The 27,305-nt window shown below is 34.0% G+C and overlaps 1 non-coding gene across 1 annotated transcript; it reads right to left on the bottom strand.

The window, feature by feature from the left end:
* Positions 1-5,558: 5,558 nt before the first annotated feature.
* LOC122232445 lies at positions 5,559-5,750 on the bottom strand. Its single transcript, XR_006209786.1, has one exon. It is a non-coding gene; the product is annotated as a U2 spliceosomal RNA (small nuclear RNA).
* Between the last annotated feature and the right edge of the window lie 21,555 nt (positions 5,751-27,305).

The following is a 27,305-nucleotide window of genomic DNA, read 5'->3' as shown; positions in this document are numbered from 1 at the left end:
GAGTTATTTTTGGACAATGTGGTCCTTGAGTCCATAAAAGTAAACACCCACTCATACACATAATATATATTGATTCTAACAAACCATGGGGAAATTTCTAACTATAATAAAATTTTATATAATAAAAATATAGAATTATAATCTATTATACAGTGTAGGCAGTTCTCACATTTCATAGTACTGTATTAACTGCAACTAATACCATTCACAGTTGTGTCCTCACTTGACACAGTTATGTGGAAATAGATCACTGTTATATATGGCCTGTAACCTACCGAGTTAACATCTTGTTCAACTCAATGACCTTGATGGTCCAAAATGAACAAACTCCTTGAAAATGGATTTATGTAAATCAAATTTATACTCTAGCATCTACAGACAGCCACTTGTCAAAGAGTTTAACACCGAAGATGGGTTAAATTCTCTTCTCTATATTCTCTTAGAATACCTACGTATTTTTCTCTACATGTTATAGTAATCTAGTTATATGCATCTGTCTCCTGTTCTTCTATACTACTGGTATTATAGATTGAAAGTTCTTTACATAAAGGACATTTTTACTATTCCTTTTGAATCAGAACACAGTACGCTTATACAATTTAATTGTGATATATTCCTTTGGGTTGTGTTACAATATTTATTCTGAGTATGATTAACAAAAATAACTAACTAAATAATAATGTTTTGCAATGTAGCCCATTTGACTCTATAATCTAAATATAGACATATTTAAGGGATCACTGATCATTCACAGGTATACATAAATAATTATTTGCAATCATATTACTTTCACCTTTTCTGTAATAAAATGTTTAGCATATTTCAACCTAATTTCACCTCTTTACTGATTTTGAAAAATATTTTTAACAAATGTTAAACATTTTTTCTAACTTCTACATGTTTTGTTTATAATTTTCCAAATATGTTGTTATTATATAATCTGTTGATATTTGATTCATTAAAGCAACCTTGGACATGCAGTCCACAGTCTCCATCTTTCACTCATCAACTGACTGTTTTTCACTCTGTTATGTGTATATACTCAACCCAGCTCAAAAAAATATTTATCATGTTATCATAAAATCATGCAAGGTTCAATGGCGCAGGTTTCTGTAGGTATTAATGGCTTATATTTGTGAAGCGTGTATGGAATGCATTACACTTGGGATCATGATTCCTGGAGGGAAGTTCATTTTGAGCTAGAGTTGAAATATAAAAACTAGATGGAAATATCTCAGAAGAAGGCTAGATCCCAGACCCACTATGAGGCAAATAGGTAACCACAATGAATAGAAAAGTTAGAAGATTTCATGAAATTATAAGGGGGAAAAAAGTGTGTGTGTGTGTGTGTGTGTGTGTGTGTGTGTGCTATGTGTGAGAGAGAATGGGAGAGAAGGACATCAGACAATTTTAACTCAAACCCAATTTATAAAGTTTATAAATTTATTTTTATAAATTTATATTATAAATTTATAAAGTTGAGCCAGGAATAATTTCCCCCTAACATATCCAAAAAGTATTAATTCAATTTCAACATTCAGATTTTTATTTCTTAAAAATTGTTTCCACAGCAACAAAAACAAAAATAAACAAAAACATCCAACTAAAAATCTTCTATATATGAAAGCAAACCATCAAAAAAATGAAAAGGCAACCTACCAAATAGGGGAAAATATTTGTAAATCAAATCTTTATAAAGGATTAATGTCCAAAATATATAAAGCTCATACAATTCAACAGCAAGAAAACAAATAATCTGATTTTAAAATGGACAAAAAATATGAATTAACATTTCTCCAAAGAAGGCATACAGATAGCTATCAGTCCAATGAAAAGATGTTCAACATCACTAATCATCAGTGAAATGAAAATCCAAAGCACACTGAGGTATTGCCTCACACATTAGTATGCTATGACCAAAAGTATAAGAAATAACAAGTGCTGGTGAGAATGTGGAAAAAAACCAACCCTTGTGTACTCTTTGTGAGAATGAGAATTGGTGCATCCACTGTAGAAAACATCATGGAAGTTCTGTAAAATATCTTAAATAGAACTATCATATGATCCAGCAATTCTTCTTCTGGGTATTTATGCCTCAAAAGAAAGAAAAAGAAAGAAAGAAAGAAAGAAAGAAAGAAAGAAAGAAAGAAGAGAAAGAAAACTTTAACTTGAAAGAAAGAAAAGAAATAAAGAAAACTTTAACTTGGAGAGATATATGCACTTCGATGTTCATGCAACATTACTTACAATAGCCAAGATAATCTAAGTGTCCATTGATGGATGAATGGATAAAGAAATTGTGACATACATACACACAGTGGCATATTATTCATCCATTAAAATGAAAGAAGTCTTGCCATTTGTGACAATATGAATAAACCTTGATAGCACAACAGTAAGTGAAATAAGTCAACAGAGACAAATACCATAGGGTCTCACACACAGAATCTAAAAACAAAACAAAACAAAACAAAAATCTTAGCTCATAGATACAAAGAACAGATTGGTGGTTGCCAAAGGCAGGGGGTGGGAATGGGCAAAATGAAGAGGGTCGAAAAGTACAGAATTGAAGCTAAAAAGTAAATATCCTTGGGTATGCAATGTTATAAAATAAAGTCCTGGCTATGTAATATACAACACAGTGACTACAGTTAATAATACCATATTGCATGTTTGAAAATTATGGGGAGAGTGGATTTTAAAAGATCACATCAAAAGAGAAAAACTTTGTCTAATTATATATGATGACAGGTGTTAACTAGACTTATTGTGGTAATCATTTTGTAATATATACAAATATCAGACATTATGTTGTACACCTGAAAGAAATATAGTATTATATGTCAATTATAGCTCAAATAAATTGAAAAAAAAGAATAATACTAAGAATAATATTATGTGGAGAAATCTTGAAGTCAAAGAAGAAAACTCTTACAAATTTCTTAGGTAAGATGTTTTAAAAATGATGAGACATAAAAATGATATAGTTTTAGTGCAACATCAGGATACATATTTGGATAATATTTTTCTAATTGAGATTTTGTATTTAAAAAAAATTTTAATGTTTATTTATTTTTGAGAGAGACAGAGCGTGAGCAGGGGAGGGGCAGAGAGAGAAGGAGGCCCAGAATCCAAAGCAGGCTCCAGGCTCCGAGCTGTCAGCACAGAGCCGGATGCGGGGCTCAAACCCATGAACCTTGAGATCATGACCTGAGCTGAAGTCGGACGCTTATCCGACTACGCCAACCAGGAGCCCCTCTAATAGAGATTTTTAAAATCACAAGAAGTCAATACAGTATATTAGAAATAACATTTAACTTAAAATCAAGAATCTTAGGAATCTTGGGTTACAATTCTGGCTTTTCAATATTCCACTTGTGTGATATTGGACAAAGCATTTTATTCTCTATGTCTGAGAGATAGAGGGAGAGAAAGAGAAACTGATATTGCATGAGATTTCATCTGCCCTAATTTCCTCACCAGATGTTCTAAGGAGCAAATAATATATAGCAAGAACCTAAGCCACATATCTACAACGAATCCTACAGATCCAAAAATACATTTCTAGACATGTGAGGTAAAATCTGTACCTCAAAGTTTGCAATGAACTGATTGTGCCTTCTGAAATATATATGTTGAAAGAAACCCTAATCCTATTATGATGGTTTTCAGAAGTGGACCCATTGAGTGATAATCAGATCATGAGAGTGGAGCCATGAAAAATGGGAATAGTGCCATGAAAATGGGAAAGAAGCTGGATCTTAGAGTATACAAGCTCGCAGTATAAGATTAGCAAGTTTGGGGATCTAATGTACAGCATGGTAATTATAACTAATAATATTGTACCATACACTTGAATGTTGGGGAGAGGAGACATTATTGTTCTTACCACACACACACACACACACACACACAACTGTTAACTATGTAATGGGATGGATTTGGTTTCTAATGCTAGCGGTAATAAGTTTGCTACATATAAATACATCAAATCAATAGCTGTACACCTTAAACTTATATAATATGTTGGGTCAATTGTATCTCAGTAAAGCTGGGGAAGAAGAAGAAGAAGAGGAGGAGGAAGAAGAGGAAGGGGGAGAAGGAAGGGGAGGGCAGGGGGAGGGGGAGGGGGAGGAGGAGGAGGAGGAAGAGGAGGAGGAGGAGGAGGAGGAGGAGGAGGAGGAGAGTGTAAGAAGAAAGAGAAGAGGCAGCTGCCTCCACCAGAGAACAAGTTAGCCCTCTCTCTAGCGTGTGAGGATGCAATGAGAAGTCATCAGTGTGCACATTCAAGAGGGCCCTCATCAGAATCTGACCATGCTGGGATCCTAATTTCAGATGTCAGTCCTCCAGAACTGTGAGAAATAAATCTCAGTTCTTTAGAAGCCAAAGATAGATAGATAGGTGATAGATGATAGATGATAGATAGATAGATGATAGATGATAGATAGATAAAATTTCTTACCCTGGCCTCACTTACTTAGATGTTTCCACATGAGTGAAATCAATACTGAAGGAAGTTTTGAATTTGATATCTAACTCCCAGTATTTTAAAGGAATTTTTAATTTAGTGTGAGTTGAAAAATTGATTTAGTTTGAATGTTTTATTTATTAATTTAGACTTTAAATACATTTCTGGAAAGTGGAAAATATAAATATATAATCCATAATTCTACTATCCTGGTGTAAATTTATTGATGATCCAGGTATTTTATTTTATTTATTTTTATTTATTTTTTTTTAATATATGAAATTTACTGTCAAATTGGTTTCCATACAACACCCAGTGCTCATCCCAAAAGGTGCCCTCCTCAATACACATCGCCCACCCTACCCTCCCTCCCACCCCCATCAACCCTCAGTTTGTTCTCAGTTTTTAAGAGTCTCTTATGCTTTGGCTCTCTCCCACTCTAACCTCTTTTTTTTTTTTTTCCTTCCCCTCCCCCATGGATTTCTGTTAAGTTTCTCAGGATCCACGTAAGAGTGAAACCATATGGTATCTGTCTTTCTCTGTATGGCTTATTTCACTTAGCATCACACTCTCCAGTTCCATCCACGTTGCTACAAAAGGCCATATTTCATTCTTTCTCATTGCCACGTAGTATTCCATCATGTATATAAACCACAATTTCTTTATCCATTCATCAGTTGATGGACATTTAGGCTCTTTCCATAATTTGGCTATTGTTGAGAGTGCTGCTATAAACATTGGGGTACAAGTGCCCCTATGCATCAGTACTACTGTATCCCTTGGATAAATTCCTAGCAGTGCAATTGTTGGGTCATAGGGTAGGATCCAGGTATTTTAAATCTTGTTTTTATTTAATGCTTTATTTCTGTCTCACCTTGTTACAGACATGAGCTCATCTCACTTTGAATTTTTTGTTTAATTTTAAATTATAGGTAATTTCAAAATATTATTGTACTATCTTATTGATAGAACTCTTCCATAATGATATCTTTTAAGAAGATTATTTCATTGGGGTGCCTGGGTGGCTCAGTCAGTTGAGTTCCTGGATGTTGATGATTTTGGCTCAAGTCATAATCTCCTGGTTTGTGAGATTGAGCCCCGTGACGGGCTCTGAGCTGACAGCACAGAGCCTGCTTGGGATTCTCTCTCTCTTTCTGCCCCTCCCCCACTCACATGGTTTCTCTCTCTATTTATACATAAATAAACTTAAAAAAAAGAAAGAAAAAACTAACACTAATGTTAAACTTTACACTTGATCTTAGCCAAAAGGCCAAGAAGTGATTAATGTTAAACTTTAAAAATAGGAGTGAAATATGGAAAGCATAAAATTGTTACCAAAAATAAAATTGCAAGAAGCACAGACCAGATACAGATAGATACATTACTTTAAAGTGTTCAATCTCAGCAGATAGGAAAAAATAATGATTTATCACAGTTCATTTATCAAATTGCTGACACATTTTTATTTAATAATAAGTAGGATTCGTGTATTTTCAGGATAAACAGATATTTATAAAGTTGCTAGAAAATCATTAATTTCTACTCCTGAAACTAATATTACTACTATATGTTAATAACTAGAATTTAAATAAAAACTTGAAACAAAAAATATAAAAAACAAAGTTGTTGAAAAACAAATTTGTAAAATTTGTATTTTTGAAAACTAAAATTAAACTAACAAAAATTGAACAAAAGAAACTTACAAAACTCCCGGATTTCCCATCTTAAATTCTATTTCTATGGATATATATTGAAGACGTAATAGATAGATGCAATGTATTCTTGGGAATTACTTCAATTGGAAAATATTTAAATTTCAAATATGGATGATTTATTTAATAAATAAATAAACTCAGCTACTCAATAAGATACTATGTAACTATTCACATAAAATATTAAAAGTATTTAATAGTATGAAGAAATGATCAGAACTTATTGAAAAACTTGGTAGATAGCACATGAGTCCATTTTTTTAAAGTATTTTTTATTTGAGAGAGAGAGAGAGCAAACAGGGTAGAGGGGCAAATGGAGAGGGAGAGAGAATCCCAGGCAGGCTCTGCCCTCAGCACAGAGCCAGATGTGGGGCTTGATTCTACAACCCTGGCACCATAACCTGAGCTGAAATCAAGAGTTGGATGTTCAATAGACTGAGCCACCCAGGAGCCCTGAGCCCATTTTTAAGTAAAACAATTACACACATACATTAAAGCATTTTAACAGTAGTTATCTATGAAGTTATCCCTAACCAAATATGATTCATGATATTTAAAATATATTCACGTTGTTGTATTTCTCAAAGTTCCTAATTAAGACTATATTATTTTCATAATAAAATATTTATTATAAAATATTTTTATTCAGCTATTTTCTGAAAGCATGCATGATCTGTGCATCTTACTAATGTGGCATGGAAAGGAAGTACTTTCTCTCACACTGAGGAAGCGCTGTCCCTCCACCCCACATCTTCTCCTCTCCTAGATGCTGATAAGAATCCTTAGTGTATATGTCTCATTGACCTTCAGAGATTACTTTTGAAAATAGAATTTTATGTCAGTACATAAATTCCTTGTCAGTAAAAATGAAACTGTGTGTCAATGGATTTCTATTCCAGATGACTGAGCAAATTACCAGCTGTGTGACTTTAATATCTCATCTTCATTTCTTGAGCTTCAAAATGAGAGAGTGAGAGAAGATAATAATCTCTAGAATTTCTATTACTGGATTCTCAAGCTAGATAGTAGCAGTAAGAGATTTTTCAGTTGTTAGATACTTTAAAGAGTGCTAAGACATATATCTTTCTCTATGGATCCCTGAATATCAGGAATCTCTCTATGGGATACTTCACATGTGTGAGATATTCAAGTTACAGGAGATTATACATAATCACATAATAATTATATATATATACATATATCACATAATAATGTGATATTATATATTATTAACACAGTGATGTTATTAAGTTAATTTCATTAAATATTAAAGAAATGTAAAAAACTTCTTTCTGAAAAGCTGCAACCCATCCAAAAATACCAATGCATACAAAGGTAACTTATTCTCACATAGATGCCAGAAAATCATGTTAAATTAATAATTATAATTTTTGATATTCTGAAGAATATGAAACTATATTGCATGTTTACTTGGTTTTTTAAAAATTTGTCTGTTGAGTAGTAATTTTCATCTGCTAGTCTTTTTTCTTTCTTTCTTTAATTTGGCCCAGCTCTTCTCTAAGCTGTCTATTCATTGCCTCCCTAACTTTCAATTAAGAACTAGCAAATATTTTCTTTGGAAGAGTCCTGATGACATTGGATGATCCTGATTCAAATTTATGGGCCAATACATTAAGATTAGAACTTTAAAAGTGAGGGTAACTTTTTTTTTCTTTTTGCACGCACGCGCGCACACACACACACACACACAGTTATTTAAATAGCTTTCACTGCAGTTTATTTTAGATATAAACTGTATGCAATTTCAATCTCTATTTTAGTACGCTATAGGAAAGCATGAGGGAGAGCATGATAGAGAACTTGACCCTGAAGAAAAGTATGGCTAGGGAAAATTTCTCAGTTGCAGAGCTTTCAAATGACTCTTAAGGAAGGTAAGACTCCAATAAAGTTTTTAAGAACACAGTGAAATAAAGGGTAGTTCCACAATCATACACAAATGGTTACCATTTATGTGTTATGGACATGTTAAGATCACCAAGGACTGGAGGACGGAGGGGAGGAGGAAGAACAGAGAGAGGAGAAAGGAGACAGAAGGAGGTACAGTGAGAAAGCGTGGCAAGATAAAAAATGAATAAAATGAAGCCTGATAAAAAATACGGCAAGAGACAAAGTTTTAGTTGCAGAGTTTCCAATTCACTCCAAAGATCAGAGTTTTCTGTAAAACTATTACATTTTAAGAGTTTCTTATTTTTCCAATATCACCTTCTTTGGTGCATGTCTTGCTACATATATGCCTGAGTGAATGATGTGGGGAAACATTAATAGAAAGGATCCTTGTCCTGTATCTGAGTCGAGAACAAGGAGACAGAGAAGCTGTGGAAATACACAGTAAGTACAATTAAGTGGAGAATGGAGAAAATTGAGAGCCAGAAATGGTCACATTCTTTTAAGCTCCAAATATCCTCAGGTATCCGGGGAAGGGCACTGAATTTCCCACAGGAAATTTTCTCAAAGGACTGGGAAATCATGAAAGTCTCAATTACTCAAAATCCCAAACCTGTTTTTAAAATGTCATTTATTTTTAATACCTGTTTTATCTCATTTCTCTTTGTAATTGTATTTTTCTCAGTTTTTAAATGTCTTTTCGTCTCTTCTCCACTTTGCCGTACACTTCTTGGTCTTCACAGTTCAGCTTAAAAATGACATCTTTGATCAACTTTCCTGGAGAACATATTTTATAAGATAATAAGGATGATTGTCATTTTATGAATTCATGTTAAATTTGAGGTGTAAGAAATCTTGGCAGTTAGAAATGCAGGAGTAGGCCTGTAATAAAGATAAAGACAGAATACACTGATGAGAAATATTTTACATAGAGGTGACAGTTGAAACTGCTCGTGTGCAAAAGATCTCCAAGAAAGTGAAACTTTTAGGAAGTATCCAGAGTAGGAAATCAATTTTGAAATGAGTTTTGAGATACGTACCTTGAAAATCATTAAAATACAAAATTCAGTACAATACATGTATAGTATTTAATATATTTCACTGTGCTAAAATTATTTGGAAATCAGGAATACATATGTAGTAAATAGAAGGAAACTATGAATACTCAAAAACTAACTTCCTCTACCAGACTAGCTAACATATATAAGGCATTATTTTTTTTTAATGTTTATTCATTTTTTACAGAGAGACACAGAGCATGAGCGGGGGAGGGGCAGAGAGACAGGGAGACATAGAATCTGAAATAGACTCCAGGCTCTGAGCAGTCAGCACAGAGTCCCACGCGGGGCTGGAACTCACAGACCGCGAGATCATGACCTGAGCCGAAGTCAGGCGCTCAACTGACTGAGCCACCCAGGTGCCCCAATAATGCGTTATTTTTTAATTGGGATGTAACAATATTTTCTTTATGCATATTTATAGACTGCCACATGATAGAAAAATAGGAACAATCATAACGGCTTAAGTAACTGGTGCAAATTTATGCCCAGTGACATCTATTTCTGTTGTTTCATTAGCATATTTGGTTTCAATGCCATTTTGAAATAATACCCAATTGTGTTTCAATCTTTTCTTTTTATTTTTTTCTTTATTTTCTTTGTCTGTAGGGAAAGTAATCATATATAGTTTTTCTCATCCATAGGCATATTAAGAAGACTGCACAGAGGCCTGGTATGTGTTTAGGGCCCTGGTACATGGTTTCTTGAGGCTAACATTATTATGTACTTCTGTAAGTAGTCATTTTTATTTTAAATGTGCTGTATTTTAATTTCCATGAAATGAAATAAATCATTCCAATATATTATGTCAATACTTTTCATTTAAAAAGACTAGGATTGTTTTCTCTGTTTTATACAGCAATAATTTGATTTTCAGATAGAATATATTACATTAGAAATCATTACAATTTTCATAAAAGAATCACTGTTCTCCTAATGCAATTTCATCAAAAATAAATCTTACTAAATAACATGATGTGCTATACTATAGTTCTTCTTAACTTCCAAACTTGCAACATATTATCCTAAGAATATTACATGATGTGCAATTCTAGCAATGTAAGTTTTTTTGAAGTTCAATATGAATACTGATTTTCTCCACAATTATTTGGCATGTTGAATAATCAAAGCTACTTGTTGTTTAATAAGTTTTTTTTCCTAATATAATAAGCTATTATAATTTAATAGTATACTGTAATGCAGTTTAAATAGATCCTGGAAAGAAATAATAAATAAATAAATCCTGGATATAATATGAATAAAATAATTAATCTTAATATAAACAGGTAATATTTCATTTACTAATATATATTGCATTGATAATATTACAGTCATATAATTATACCATAAGTGAATATGTTAATAAAATAATTCATATTAGTATACCCAGTTACATAATATAAATCCATTTGTAAAGTGGAATAGTATAATCAACACTTACCATTTTTACATTTTGGCAATTATAACAGGGAAACATTTCTTAAATATTATGGAAAAGTTGCTATCTTATGATTAAGAACGCAAGCCAATCAATCAGGAAATGTTAAGGACACCCCGAAACATCCTTAATCTTTAAGGTGATTTCTTTTAAGTGAACAATGTGTTATATCATGACTACTGAGTAGTCCCCTTTCAACACCGGTGAAACACCTCTGTGGTACAAGCTTTTGCTCTAAGTATACTTCTGAGTAAATGATTGTTTCTAGATGGGGAAGGGGGGAGCCTAAAACTAGGGAAAAAACGCACAGAATTTAAATGTTATAATTCTTATTGATATTAATATAAACTTGAGGTTTACATTTTATATTAACATAAAATATAATATAAAGTATTTTATAGTTTATTATTCTAAATAATTAAAATAACTTATTGGTATTATTAATATCCATCAATAGTTTACACTATTACTTTTAATATTGCCATAAATATTAATAGACTATATTATTACCATTCATGTAAGTATATAGTAAATATATATTTTACCTTGTATAATATGTATTTTAAGACATATTTAAGGGGCGCCTGGGTGGCTCAGTCGGTTGAGCGTCCGACTTCGGCTCAGGTCACGATCTCACAGTATGTGAGTTCGAGCCCCGCGTTGGGCTCTGTGCTGACTGCTCAGAGCCTGGAGCCTGTTTCAGATTCTGTATTTCCCTCTCTCTCTGACCCTCCCCCGTTCATGCTCTGTCTCTCTCTGTCTCAAAAAAAAAATAAATAAATGTTAAAAAAAAAAAAGACGTATTTAAGCACATAGAAAATATGGATTTTGAATCTCCAGATTTCTCACAAATCTATCTACCTGTGTAAGCAATAGTAAATTCTCAATAATATCTATTTTTATGACATACTATAATATACATCCATTAACAAAAATTAAACTAGAACTCACACTGAAAATGTTTTGAGTTGCTGTATTATTTTATTGTTTCACTGTTTTTCATTGGAAATGACAATGATATTTACAACTTATGAAAACTATACCAATATAGCAATGCAATTTATGACATGGCATTATTTATGTAATTTCACAAAAATTTGTATCTTCAACCTCCCTTGGAGTCATAATTCACAATGAACTCATAAGTGTTTTCTCGAAATCAGATATTTTATTTATGAATTATGTTCTTTAAGCTTTAAAATTATCCTATAGTGATATATGTGCTTATTTAAATATATACATTTGCATTTATAATCTTTATAAACAAAATAAGTAAATTTCTATGACCAGAGTGAGTGATTCTTACTGAATGTATTATCTTCACATAAATAACTGCCACACTATTTGTACTATGGCTGAGCTCACAGATGTGATATTCAATATGATTAAGTAGTACACATTTCAATTATAAGGGATGAAGCAAGGATGTGTACTGAAAGTTGGTAATGTGTATTTTTAAGAAATCACAAAGAATGGAAAGGAGGAAGACAATGGGAAATGTTCACATTCCTTTGGGTTATGAAAATTAAGTTTGCATGTTTATAAAGGCTTTACTTCTTTATAGAATATGAATACAGATCCAGCCTCTGCCTCAATATTAGAACATATGTAGTAAAATGAGGACAAGAATAAATCATTAAAATATGATTAGGGTCACTGTTTGATTTTGCATAATCAGTTTGACTATTGAATTATGCTAAAGCTCAGGATTCTTCTCTGTGTAATAGGTAGTTCACCAAAGGAAAAATAAGAGTCCGTTAAATCAAATTTGGGGAGTTGGTGGTTTTCTTCCTATTATCCCTGCATTGAATGAAATTCTTAACTGTAGGTTCGATCAATGCTGATGCATCGCTTTTGACAACTCTTTGAGGGGTCTTTAACTCCCTATTTCAACAAGGTAATGAAAGTAAGTACTGAACATGATTTGCTTGGAGAGGCAGTCCACCATGGGCCCTGCACAGCCTTGAGGAGTGTGCCAGATGGCCAGGTTTCTCTGTCCTCTGATACTGAACAGTTCTGTGCCTGGTTACATAGTCATCTAGTAGGTCAAGACAACTACAGTGAGAGCTGCTTACTCTCCAGGGGAAAGTAGACTCACTTATTTCCTGCTTGCTCTGGGGTAGGCTGCTTGCTTAAAACCGGTGGACTTTTGACCCTGAGTTTCTCAGCTATTCCAAAACTCACAGGAAAGTGGGGGGCCTGCACTGGGGTCCATCAAATCACTCCATAGACATGGTGGACAAGGTAACCAGTGCATATATGCATATCTCCTAGCTATTCTGTACTTTTTTCCTCTCTGATCCAAGAGTTTCATAAGTATCATGTTAGTTTGCAAGTAGGATAAGATCTCAAAACCTTCACGAGTTCTGATATAATTGACTTCTTGACTATAAATTTTACCAAAATTTAATTTGAGCACAAAATATAAATACATGTCATTGTACAGTTCTGTTAAGTTTCAAACATCTTTTTAATATTTTTTCATGAATAACATTTCACCCGCCAGTTGGTACTATGGCTCAAAATACAATCATCTGGATGGCACTGTCTTTTTCATTATTGTAATTTTGCTAATCACCTTCTCCTTGTTTCTTATCTTTTTCCACATCTACATTTGTGAAATTTTGCTTTCCTCCTAAATTCCTAAACTCTCAGACTTTTTCACCTGTTAATGGTCAAAGTTTATTTTTGGTATTCTTAATAGAACTACTTCTCTCCAAATCAGCTATTCTATATGAATTACTCTTAATGTCTTTAATATGTATCCTAAAGCTTATTTATTACTTGCTTATTCCTACAGCTTCCTTCTTACACATTTACTATTTTTATTGGATCTATGATTTCTGCTGTACTGTGCTATCTACTTTATTGTGTTCTCTCTCTCATGGTAGATATTTTGCAGATTAGCCTTTTCTTTCTTGAAGTCAAGGCTAAAATCAAATTCGCTATTTTGTAGAACTATGATTATATAAACACCTTGCACCTAAGAATCAACATCAGAAGGTGTTTTCTCTAAGCATAAAATATGAAAATATTAATTGTAGATAACATGTATATCCTTACCATGTAGCAAACAGAGGTTTTACATTTTTCTGAATAATAACTTCTATCCTTATAATCTCCACACATCTTTAAGTGAATTATACAGGCAGTACCTGGTAGAATTAGGATTTAAACTGGGGCAGACTGGCTCAAGTATTTAATCTCTTAACTATTAGGCTAGAAGGCATTGGTTTGACGAGTTAGTAAATTCAAAAATTGAATTCCAAGGTCAGATTTTTCTCATTACTCTCATGGAAGTAGCATCCAAATTAATAACTTGAAATTTGGGAACCTGTCTTCATTACAACCAAATTTTCCCCAACATGCCACCAACAGAAGCACCTAGTGGCAACATTGTTGTCACTACATACCTAAAATTTTCCTTATTATTATCCTTTGTGCTACTATATTAGAAAAGAATGTTCCCTTCTGATATAAAATAGAAGGGTGTAGTGGACAGATGATAGGGAGTCTTCAACCATCTAAAATTTCTTGACTGACCTTGGACTAAGTTGCATTCCTTGGATTTTAGTTTCTTTCACCGAAAGTCTCAGATAATAACATGTTCTTTATAGGGTTGTTGTGAGCTTTAAATGGCACTGCTATTTATGTAGTGCCATGTAAGCATTCAATAAATATTATTTCTTTCCCTTCCTTGTAAAGTATATCATGGATTGTTATTTAATATCCAACATCTGTTTCAATTTCACGCATCACTGCTCTTCGGTGTACAAAATGGGAAACTATAGTACATACTTATTAAATTACTACAAAGAATATTAAATTAAAGGCTAGATCCTTTATTATAGTGAATTCCAAGGTGAATTCTTTGTAAGGCAAATATTTTTTTTTTGACAAGGGGAACCTTCTCTTTCATTTTCTGTTTTTTAAAATTATTGAATCAGCTTTAGTAGAAAAAGGCATATCAATAATAAATTTTCAATATTTGAAATTGAATTAATGAGAGCAACTTATTCCAGTGAAACAAACATATTTTTCAAGTGAAATACATAATTAAAATGAAGGATAGGCTTTATAATTTTATTTTTATTACTCCCATAAATTTTTAATCCTCTTTTATTAAACAGAGCTTTGGTGGTAACTTCTAAACGTCCTAAGACAAAAATCCATGTCTTCCTTTTAACCTCAGAGTTTCTATTGAAATTAAACTACCCACATAGGCCAATAAAATCAAATGGCTTTTAATATAAAGCTCTCAAAAATATAAAGAATAGGAATATTTTAATCTATTGGGATTTCAGAACAGTGAGCCAAATTAGGACTCTACACAGGCTAAGCTCTAGTGTGACAGAGTATTAGTCTACAGAATTAGATAATCATATCCTCATGATGTGATTCTCCTCTTCCCAAATTCACAAAATAGCTTGTCTACCATCAATATCTACCACATCAGAAAAGTATTAATCTAGAGAAAGTGGGGTACGGGAAAGAAAGAACGTCTATGAAGTCAACTGAGGCCCAGAGAGTTAGTATAGTCTCAATCCAAAACAGCAATTCAATTTTCCATAAATAACAGAATAACTGTTTTACTTGGTCACAGATACTGATTTTAGAACTGAGAACTGGAATTTTATATAAGATAAAAGCAAGTGTATCACCTGGAGATGTGAGTTGGGCTTTCACAAACTGGTTATCCATGTGTTAGTGACAACCTTGAATCAGCACAGATAGCATAATGACTCAGTCCAGCTGTCTCCTGCTTTATTGCCACCACTGGGTAGTAGATAAAGACAAGTAGCCTCAGAAATTTTCATTCATCCATGGCCACAGCTGAGAAACAGGGGTGCCACATGTCTCCAAGAGATTTGAGAAAATTCCTTTTAGTCTGCCGGAATGTTGATCCAGAGAGGAAGGGCTCTGGATCTTTGCCATTGCATAACATTGGGCTTCTACCTGGGATCTTTAACTATACAGGAAAGTCACCATAATGCCACTTTGTTTCCATGTTAAGATTTCAAAAAAACTCCATAATTTATTGGGTCACTGAATCTATCTCTGCTGATGGACAGCTCCATTGAACATCTCTCAAAGAAAAGGCAAAGCTTTTTGTAGCACAATCTCCAGCCAGAAAGGAGGAAAAAGCACATTTTGCAATTCATGATAGTATCAATTGTATGTTACATATTATATTCCCTACTACAAATACCACATATCTTTACTATATATTGTGTATAACATATTATATATTTACACATGGAATATATACTATATATCATACAATTTAATGTATGCAACATATTTTATGACACATATAATATATATTATAAATTTCATATTATATACACTAGACACTTGTATATGCATTTTAATTCATTTAATTTCTTACAATATTGTTACGAGTTAATAACTATTGTCCAAATCTTACAGATGAAGATTGAGACTAGCTATGCAGAGCATATTATTCTTACCATATTATTATTATGCCAAAAAACTTACAGTTAAAAATCTGAGATAAGGGTAAATACTATTACATCACATATAAATTTCTCTGATATTAGTTGTGTCAGGAATAACTAATGCCTAGATGCTAGTGGCACTCAGGTGACCTTAGCATGGCATTTAATCTTCAGGGCTACCCAACTCACCTTAATTTTCTGCCGCTTGGAGGCACTCTTGCACCATAGGACGAAACTTTCTGGCTTTAAACTTGGTTTCTTATGAGCCTCAAAGGTTAGGACAGAGGCTTAAACCACACCGCAAAATTTGGAAATAATTTCTGCATACTTCTAAATCAATAATTCTGGTGAACAAAACCCATATTTTCTGGACTGGTGTCACTATTCAACTGTATCCTAAATAGGGAAACAACGAAAAGATCCCAAGTTCTTCAAGTTAAGAAAATTCTACCCCTTTCTCCCTTCCAGACAAATGCTAGTATGCAGCCTAGAGCCTGGAAACAGGAATTTAGGCTGAGCCCTGGATGTGGTGGTGCCTGCCTGCAGACTGTGGCGCCCGCGGCCTGAGATGGCTGTATGCTTGACTGAACCAAAACGGATAGGAAGTCCAAACAAGGAATCCATCCGAAGAGCCTGGACTTAAATGTAGAGGCAATGCATAAGGTAAGATATCAGAAACCTCACACCTTCGATGGCTTTGATGGGAGAGTGGGAAATGGAACCCAGTGGGCATCCTGCAAGGACTATAGCTGAAGGACATTTTTCCCCATCTCACTGGCTGCAGATGGTGAGCGAGCAGTTAGGGAGCTAATGTAGCTGAAACAGAATTAGAACTATGATTAACAATTGTAAAAACAATTCAAGTTTTAGTGTTATTAATACTATCCACACGTATAATGTAGGAAAATTAACTTTAACATATTATTCATATGAAATCATTTTTAGAATCATATACAACTAAAACTCAGTATTATACCAAAATGCACTTATTTTTTAGTAAAAAGTTACCTTATTAAAGTTAATGTGGCATACCTATGTATTATATGCAAAAACACTAGAATAAGATTCTTTTCCTCTTGGTCTTGTCACCACCTGACTTCGAGTTGCCCAATTTGGCCCCACTGAAAATGTTTTATAATATTTTAACTATAAAATGCACTTGGGATCTCTGACCTCCTGGTGGCTTTAAATACTGTGGTTTCCAAAAAAAGGCACACCCACAAAAAATACATTTTTTAATTGATGGGAGATTGTATCTCCTTTAAATGAAACAGAAGAAAGAGTATTGTTCTTAAAATGTTTGATATAGTGATTTCTCGTAATTGTTTTTCCTCCCGCTGTAAGAACATGGCTTAACAACTGTGATGTTTGATGAAAACTGAAGATTTTTTTAAGTCAAAAATAAATAAATTGGAGTGGTTACTCAGAGCTACAACAGCTGTGTTTTGATGTTTACAAGCACAGATGTTAGATGTTTCCAGATGGAAACAAGGTTGTCAGTCTTCAATTTCCTCGAAAAAGAACTATATAATGACGGGTAGTTAAAAACCAGTTTCATAGTTTTTCCATGATGCTAGTCATGAAATGCTACAGTTTGCTTGCAATATATGTCTAATGTAGCTCTCTGGTGGTATATTTGGTTCAAACATTTGAAATGGTCTCTCCGTTTGATATTATTCCACATCAAATACTGACAAGAATGTTCACAGCAGTGTTTCAATTAATGTCACCATTAAAAAAAAAAATCTTGGATGTTACCTAGCTAGGTTATGGCCATGGGACTTAAAATATTAGCAAATAGAATGTGAGAACTCCAAAAACTTCACATATTTGAGTGATTATGTCAATCTCCTCAATATTTGACTAGACTGCTTTTATAAATGGTAATAGTGGGTAATACAATATTCAGCAGTATGCTGAATATTTTATAAACAATTCTATTTCATATGCAAACCTTGCAACCATACTATGAGGAAGTTACTGTTATCCTCATTTTCCAGGTGAATAATTGAGGTTTAGAGACGTTATGTAACTTTTCAAACTTCATAACAACCAAGCACATGATGCACTGAGTTTCAGATCCAGAAATCTTGATTCCTCCACCCAAGTTCTTAACCAATATCCCTCCAACCTCCAATTATGCTATGTTTGTGCCAAATATGATCCTACTTCATAATCAACCCAACTGTAGGAGAAAAATAATATTTTTCTAAATCATTAAAGAGAGGAAACTAAAACATAGAAATGATAGATTAAGAATAACAAAGATCATGTCAATGTTCCAGACCCAAAGGTTCTAAAAGTCCTCCTTGCAAGCACTCTAACGCTGTAAGTTAAGAGTCCCAGAGGTCTCCATCATTTTCTGTTTCCATATGAACAAGGAAAACCCCTTTTTAACACAAATAGGTGGCCAGACATGCTTAGTCTCCTTTGACCTACCCTCAGAATACCCAGAAGCTAAATCATTGATCAAATATTAAGGTAAAATGAAGATATTTTAGATATAAAATTCTCCAAACTTACCTGCTATGCATTGTTTTTTGCTTTTCAGTTTCTTTATTTCAGCTTTCTTGAGATATATTTGACAAATAAAATTATAACATATTTAAAGTTTACAACATGATGATTTCATGTATCCATACACTATAAAAGGATTTTCTCCAGAGAGTTAATTAACATGTCCAACACTTCATCTATTTCCCTTGTATTTTTTTTTTAAGACTTTACACATAAGCAATACCATGCAGTATTTATCTCCCCTGTCTGGTTTATTTCACCTAGCATAATGCCCACCAGGTTAATCCATGTTGTCACAAATGGCAAGATAGTCTTCTTTTTTAAGGCTGAATAACATTTCATTACATATGTATGTGTGTATATATATATATTTTTTTCTTCATTGGTATATTCATAAACAGATCCTTAGGTTATACCATACCTGTTATGAACAATTGAGTAGGAACAGGGGAGTAGAGATATCTCTTCAACATAAGAGATGTCTCTTCAAGACATTTTGTTTCCTTTAGATGTAATACCCGAACGAAGTGACATTGCAGGATCACATAGCAATTCAATTCTACTTTCTTGAAGAACTTCCATAGTGCTTTCCAGAGTGGTGGTACCAATTGACATTCCTATTAACAGTGTATAAGAATTCTTCTTTTTCTTCATCCTTGCCAGCATTTGTTATCTATTATCTTTCTGATTATAACCATCCTAACAGGTAGGAGGTGATAGTCCATTGTGGTTTCAATTTGCATTTCCCTGATGAGTTGTGATGTTGAACACCTTTGATATACCTGCTGACATTTGTCAATATCTGACCTTTTTGAAGAGGCTAATTCTTTTTTTTTTAATTTTTTTTAATGTTTATTTTTGAGACAGAGAGAGACAGAGCATGAACGGGGAGGGTCAGAGAGAGAGGGAGACACAGAATCTGAAGCAGGCTCCAGGCTCTGAGTTGTCAGCACAGAGCCTGACGCGGGGCTCGAACTCACGGACCGTGAGATCATGACCTGAGCCGAAGTCAGGCGCTCAACCGACTGAGCCACCCAGGCGCCCTGAAGAGGCTAATTCTTAAAATAAACATAAAGGAACTATCCAATCTTTGGATCAGAAAACTTTATACAGGTAAATTTGAGGTACAAATCTAGAACTTTTTTGAATAATTATATGGTGCATATCTTCACCACGTTCTAATTACCAAAAGCTACATTATTAAGTAGGAAAATGATAACAACAGAGAAAACAAATATTCCAGAGTATTCTTTGAGTTACTTATTAGCTTTATAGTGCCATTGGAAAATATTGAGGTTGCTGATAAAACAAAGCAAAAACACTACTCATGTTTAAATCCCCAGGGTTTCACTGAATGTTCAGAAATACAGAAAAATGAACACAGCCTTAGTAGAATTTCCTGATGATACTGGTTGTTCCTTTATCCCTTATGAAAATAAAGAAAGATTGGGAAGAATTTCTTTAGCCTTCATACTTTTAATATTAATTCCTACAAGGTTTGTATCTGTTAACAGGTATGACCCAAGAACTCAAGTGTAAGACCTTAACCTTGGGCATATTATAAGAATGAGAGACCCAATACTGGGCAATAAGTGAAATAACTTTTTAACTTACTTTGAGTAACATGAGTATCAAAGGCTAAGAATGTTCAATAGAAAGCTTAAATACCCAACATTTGGAGTTGATTATATTCTTGTACTAAACAATTTTCAATAACAATGGATAAATATTTGATTATATTTGAACTCATGGAGAAACCAGTTACTTCATACTCTAGGTAAATAGCACCCCCTAGAAATGTGGCATTTCCAACTTGCACAGATATATTTGGCACCCTTGTATGTAGGAATGTCAGTAATAAGAGAGTAGGCAAAAGTCAAGTCTCTTTTGTATTTATGTGGAAGACACTGTAACAGATGATAGGATAAAAGGGAAGGATTGTTTGAGGAAGCATTAATATTAAGAACAGTATTCCTGAAAGGTATGTTTTATTGAAACAAGTTCCCACACCACAGACAGCCTTTATAATACTTGTATTACCGCATGCAAAAGGTAAATGAAAATTGAAAACCAAACCAGAGAACATAAGGTGATGACACAGAAGCTCTGATAATTTCTGGAAGTATGGAGCTGGAGATTTCTTGAACTCATGTAAGCACACATGTGTGTGCACTTGTGTGTTTGTGTGGTTTGTCTCACGTGTCGTCCATTCTTATTCTGTTAAAAAAATGCCAACCATTTCTCGAATTCAGGAGATGAACAGGATCCAAACTAGAATACCTGATTCATTCTCCGAGGTTTAGTGAGTACAACTAGTGGGAAAGGTTTTTCCTGGCAGGCCATGAAATTGTTAGTGTGAATTCAGAACTACCAGCAACATATCCTAATGCAGATAGCCTTGACTGCTCTAAAATACAGCTAAAATAACCTAGGAAGGAAATCATAAAAGACTAATGCAGAGAGAATCTTGAAGACATTCAGTTTTCCAGTTCCATTCAACCTCAGTATCACCTTTGCCCTTCCTGGATATGTGGACCAATAAATCTCATTTTGAACTTGAGCTAGTTTGCATCGACTTTCTGTCAGGTACTACTAGAGAATAGTGGCTATTACAGAGGACTTAATTCAGTGGTTGGAAACTATGCCCCTGGCTCTATAGGCTTTCAAGGAAAATACATGTGTGTATGGGTGTGGGGAGGTTGGGGAGTGGGGTTGCTTCTTGCTAGCTCTTAGGCCCAGAGAGCTGGGAAAAATATAAGTGACCCAGAAAACCAAAAGATTATATGCAAACATATTAGAGCTAAAAAGAAAACCATACCAAGCTTCCTATGGTTGCAGAAAATTACAGAAATCTCAGGAAGAGGCAAAGGGGTCTGGCACTCACAAAAATAAAATCATGTCGGGTGAATGTTCTAACCCTAAAACCACATGGCTTGGTGAAGCACATAGTATTGGTGTTGAGTAGTGGTGCTGGTGGATATCAAGTAATAGCACTTGGAAACTCTTTTCTGGAGGCTACTATTTAAACCACATTTCATTATAATAATTGTGTGGATTGATATTATTCATTCCGAGTAGAGAAATCTGTATGTATCTTGATTACATGATATTTGTAAACTTGAAATGTTGTGAATTACTTCTATAAATTTGCATATGTGATTATAAAAGAACCCACACATTCAGCACTAGTTCAGAACTAGCACTTGGTCTTAGACCCAAGTAGAATAAAATGGATGACCACACTAATAACACAACTCTGATATATGTAAACTATTTCCCCAGGCAAGTAGACATGAAGTTGGTCAGATTTTCGTGATCTATATCCTTTATGCAGAAGCTCAAATAATGGTAGGGCCCATTGTTTATATGTTACAAAGCGCTGAAATTGTGTTAATCCAATTCCTAATAAAAGTTAGAACGCTAACTCTTCTAGACCTCTCTCCAAATTATATGGGACCTAATATTATCATAAAGGGGAAGAATAGAAATTATCAAAATATACACCTCTTCAAGAGTTACCTGCTTGACAATTAAAAAATAATTTTGGTATTTCAATGCTTATCACAGTATACTTATGAAAATCTACTGCAGGATTAGAAAGCCTCATAATGTCTCTGTCAAAAATTTGTGGAGCAGGAATTTCAGACTAACAGAATGAGGGAAATACAACATTACAAGAGTTAAAGGCTGAGAATTTTTCAGAACTTAATGAAGATGTGACTGCTTATGTTTCAGTCACACATAGGATCCTGAGCAGGAACTCTGAGCTAGGGCTAATGCAAGAACAATAACAGTGCTAGAGTGTAGAGTTATAAACTCACATATAACACATATTTTAAAATAATAATAAATATAAGCATAATAGAGTTGTGGAGATAATCTCCTATATCTAGACATTTTACCCTCTCTGAATCCACCCCCATATCTCATTTTCTTTATTTTTAAATATTTAATGTTTATTTATTCTTGAGAGAGAGAGACAGAGAGAACATGAGCAGGGGAGAAGCAGAGCAAGAGAAGGACACAGAATCCAAAGCAGGCTCCAGTCTCTGAGCTGTCAGCACAGAGCCCGACACAGGGCTTGAACTCACAGGCCGTGAGATCATGACTTGAGCCGAAGTCAGATGCTCAACCCACTTAGCCACCCAGGTGCTCCCACACATGTCATTTTCAACAGCCTTTATCTACTTTTCTGCAACTGGTCTTCTTGCCTATATTCTTATTAACCACATATCAATTTTCTACTAAACACCAGGAATAATCTAGCTAATAAACAAGTATAATAGAGCTCACTCCTGTGATTTCACATAACCTTGAAAAATAAAAGTCCAAAATCTCTACACAGTGTATTAGATCGTCTATGCCTGTCCATACTCATATCCCTATTTGTACAAATTTTGTACAAAATTTGTACAGTTATATTTGAGCTGTACTTAAATCCTAATGTTTCTTGGTCTCTAGACCATGCAATCTCCAGCCTCTTTCTGTTTTCAAGTATTCTTGCCATGGCCAGGACATACCACTATAGTGCCCTCTCCCACCTGCAACTCCACACCCCACCCCATCCTTGCCACACACAGAGCTGTCTCTGTTCAGATATGTAAATAACCAAGAACCACATGGCAGGCTTAGAAGGTACTCTCATTGTTTTGATGCTACCATGAGAACATACCTTCCATAATATTTATGAAAAATGGCAGTGCCCTTTGTCTACCTCTCTAACCTGAAGGCCTTTTGGAAAAGGGATTTTATCAAATATATTTTTATTGCTTTTAGTATTTTGAGTGTTTAAAACAGTCGACTACATGCTCAAAAGTCATTTATCATATGAACAAAGGAGCGTATCTTCTTATTTGCTCATATTTGTTTATGCACCAATATCCAATCGTACCTTAATTCATTTAGCAGATATCATTAAACGTGTGATCTGAAAACAATCTCTATTAATGTGAAATCTGGTACAGTGATATGAAAGTGTTCCAAATGATGTGAGAAGAACTCATGTATTGAAACTCTTCTAAGGTCTGTTGATGTTTTTACTCATAAAACATAACATAAGGATGCATTACTTAACATTTCTGAATCTCAATTTATTGCTATGCAAAATGTGTATGCTCATAAATGTCTAACTTATTATTTTGAGAATTAAATGTGAAACATATGTTCAAGTTACTATCTTACTGGCTGACAAATTGTAGGTGCAAATAAATACCATTCTCCTTTCTAGGTTGAAATGCATATATCCAGATGTCTCCTCATCTCAAAGAAATAAAACTCCATGAAGGAATGCGATGGAGTGATATGGCAGAACACTCCTGCCACAGCCTCAATACTAGGTCAGCTTTATTTACCATTGAAATTTTAGTGAGACAATGTATTTATTCATATTTTATATTTGTTTCAAGAGAACAGAGTAATATATCACAAATATTTAGAATGGAAAACCATCAGTTTCCTCTAAAGAATTATATTCATTTGTGGTAAACATTAAGCTGCTCTCTCTCCCCTTCCTTGCCAACTAAAGCCCAGTTTCATTTAAGGTCACTAATTCCCTCACCACAGGGATATATCTTGATGAATCTTGAGCAATTATAGTAAGCCCATTCTCCTCTACCAGATATTCATGTATCCACTTTCCCTTATAGCCAGGGGTGGCCACGTGACCAAGTTCTGGCAAATACAGCATAAAGGGAAATCTGCAGGGCATAGAGAGTGGTTTGTAGGAAGTTATTGCTTTCTGATAGCAGACATATCATGAGGATAACTAATTTCTGCAGTCCACTTTTTTTCTTCTCTTTGAACACTATTTAAGGATGCAATAACAGAGGATAATTACAATGTTCATGTGATCGTGAAATAATAGAACAAATTTCAAGTCTCTGAAGATTTCAGAATAAACACATACGGGATATCTGGTACCTTAACTACTTCGCAAGGCTGCTGCATCCAAACTACAAACAACTGCCTGAAAATTTTGTGTGAGTGAAGGGTAGGAAAATGTGCCTCCCACCCCCAGAATGTGCTGCTTGGGTGTACTGATTATTTTGAGCTGTAGGCACTTTAAAAAAATGGAGCAAATGGCTTTCTCTGAATACCCCTTATCTGCCTAAAAACAGATCCTCCAAAAGAAACTAAGTTGTCATAAATCCCCTCCTCAAGAGTTTCATCAACCAGGGAAGATTGACTCTCATCATAGTCAGCTTCTAGGATACCAGAAATGGACACCACACTTAGACAGACTTTGTCACAAGCCATCATATCTCCCATCTGCTTTCTGAGGGTGATTTGTGTCTCTTAAAAATCATTTACTCTCCCCCAAGAGGTCTATGTACATCTCCCACCCCCCTGTCCTTATTAAGATGATATTTAAACTTAAATGTAAGTCACTTCAGAGAGTTACACCTGTTCTTTTCTGGATATTGACTGTGTATACATTAGGTGTACATGTTAACAATCTTCTGTTTGCTTTTCTCTTGTTAATCTGGTTTTATTATAGGTTTCACAGCTAAGAATTAAAAAGAGTGAGGGAAAACTGTTTTTCCTTCCCTACATGAGGAAATCATGAGTTTCTGTTACTCAGTTCTTCTGTGACTTGTGATTAAAGCATTCCTGCCTGGTATTACACCCAAATAAAGATAACCCTGAAGTAGAAAAAGAATGGGGTATGACACCAGTGTTGCAGTACTGTCCTGAAGAATGTGAGGGTAACATGGATTGCAAACTCTATAGCTTCTGAAAAATCTTGTGTATGAGTTAAATTGACAAAGTTATATAAAAATGGATTAATGCTGACAAATTGGGTGTATCCAAAGTCTGTTTTATGCTTGACTTCCTGCTTATTTCCATAGAGTTGATATTGCTTATTGCTCTTAAGAAACGAATTCTTGGAGTTTGGGGAGACTAGAAAAATTTTAATAAAATGATAATAAGATTATCAAAACATCGGTTCATATTCTGTTTTCATTTTCATTTTATTTCCTGTTCCACGTAATGTCTTGTGGACTTTGCGTGTATGTGTGTTTGTGTCTGTGTGTGTGGCTGATTGATACCTCATAGCTTTCAAAAACACACTAAACCTTGAAATAACTTCCAACCCCATTCTCCACATATGCCAGGCCTCCTAATTCTTATAAAAGATACATTTTCAGGGAAAAATACGTGTACTCTTTCATGCTAGTGGACAAATGATTTGTAAATGTGCCCATCAGTTTTCATTTCTAGCAATGTTTAATTTGAGTAAATGATTTAATGGAATCCAAGTATTTGTCACAAGGAATGAAGATATTTTTTTAAACAAAGATGGCCTACCTGTTACCTTTAAAATAATTCTTAGGTGTCAGCTTACTCATGAGGAAAGCCATGCCTGGAGCAGGTGTCTAACTATGTCATAAAGTAACTGTCATGGCAGGAGGATGAAAGATGAAAACTACTAAACATTTTGGATAATGATTCAAAAAACCTGAAGAAGAACAGATAATCCCAGAGCATAACTTCTGAAAATAGTTTAAAAATGTATGAAACTGTTGCTTCTGCATAATTTCAACACCTTTTGAAGTAACACAATCAAAGAGGCACAGTTCTTCCAGATTAAACATATTTTATTGATTTTTATCTTCAATGGAGTGAATGCTACTGAGGTTTCATTTGTACAAGTTTGAATACCTGGTTTAAAGTTATATTTGTGCACTGTGAACTTCTCCCAAGTGTACATTGATCAAGTCGTGCTTTTTTTTTTTCTTTTGATTTGTTCTGTTTTATCAAAGAAGCAGTCTGTTCATATCGGTACAGCCAAAAAAGTGGACTGTTTTTTGGCACACATTCCCAATAGTGAAAGTTACTGTGAACTTAAGTAAAGTGAATTAAACCAAAGAAAAATGTGAATAAACCAAATTTAACTGTAATAACAGGATGAGAGTTGTAGTGATATGAGTAAGAAATTGCTGGTCACATGACTAGAGTTCTGTTTCTGGCTTTACATTTTCATACACATCCTGAATAAGTTTTTAAACTCTTCTAAAATGCTGTTTTCCTATACAAAAAAATGGGAATTACCTGATCATAACTGAACTATTTCTTAATAATAAAAAGTGACTGAAGGGATATTTTAAAGTGATATAATAACTTACATTTTTAAATTCCTTTCAATAACATTCCTCTCACCTTTGGTGAAATTGCTTTAAATTTCACAAATAACCTTCTTACTTGAGATTTAGCTAAAACTTGGAGATATTTGCTATAACTGATCACATCATATTTTAAAATGTTTACTTTATCCTGTATAGGGTTTCTTATATTCTGTGGCTGTTTTCTTTTCTGGACCACCCCTCCCTTCCCTTCTTCCTTTTCTTCCTTTACTTCTTCCTTCATTCCTTTTACTTCTTAAATTTCGAATCACAGAAATCCTGAGAAAGTTATAATATCCTTGTCTACTCTTCCTCATAAAATATTCATATTAATCTCTATGTATCTTTCAAAGTGTTCATGGACCATCTATCGCCCACCCATGGTGACAAGATAAATAATTTTTGTCCTGGAAAAGTAAAATGAATGGATGAATGAATGAATGAATACATAAATAAATAGATAAAACAACACAAATGGAAGGACCCAAGACCAAAGAGGATGCAAAGGAACATCTGATTTCAGATCGTATTGTTCTGCAAGGCTCTGATTCTATCACTTCGCTTTTCTCTCAGCTCCTGCTCAAGAACATTTGCTTGAGCAATTGGACTTAACAAAAATGAGGTT

Source organism: Panthera tigris, chromosome A1 (genome assembly GCF_018350195.1).
Source record: "Panthera tigris isolate Pti1 chromosome A1, P.tigris_Pti1_mat1.1, whole genome shotgun sequence".
NCBI classification, from domain to species: Eukaryota; Metazoa; Chordata; class Mammalia; order Carnivora; family Felidae; genus Panthera; species Panthera tigris.
The sequence above is the reverse complement of the archived record's forward strand: the minus strand, read 5'-3'. Positions and strand labels throughout refer to the sequence as shown.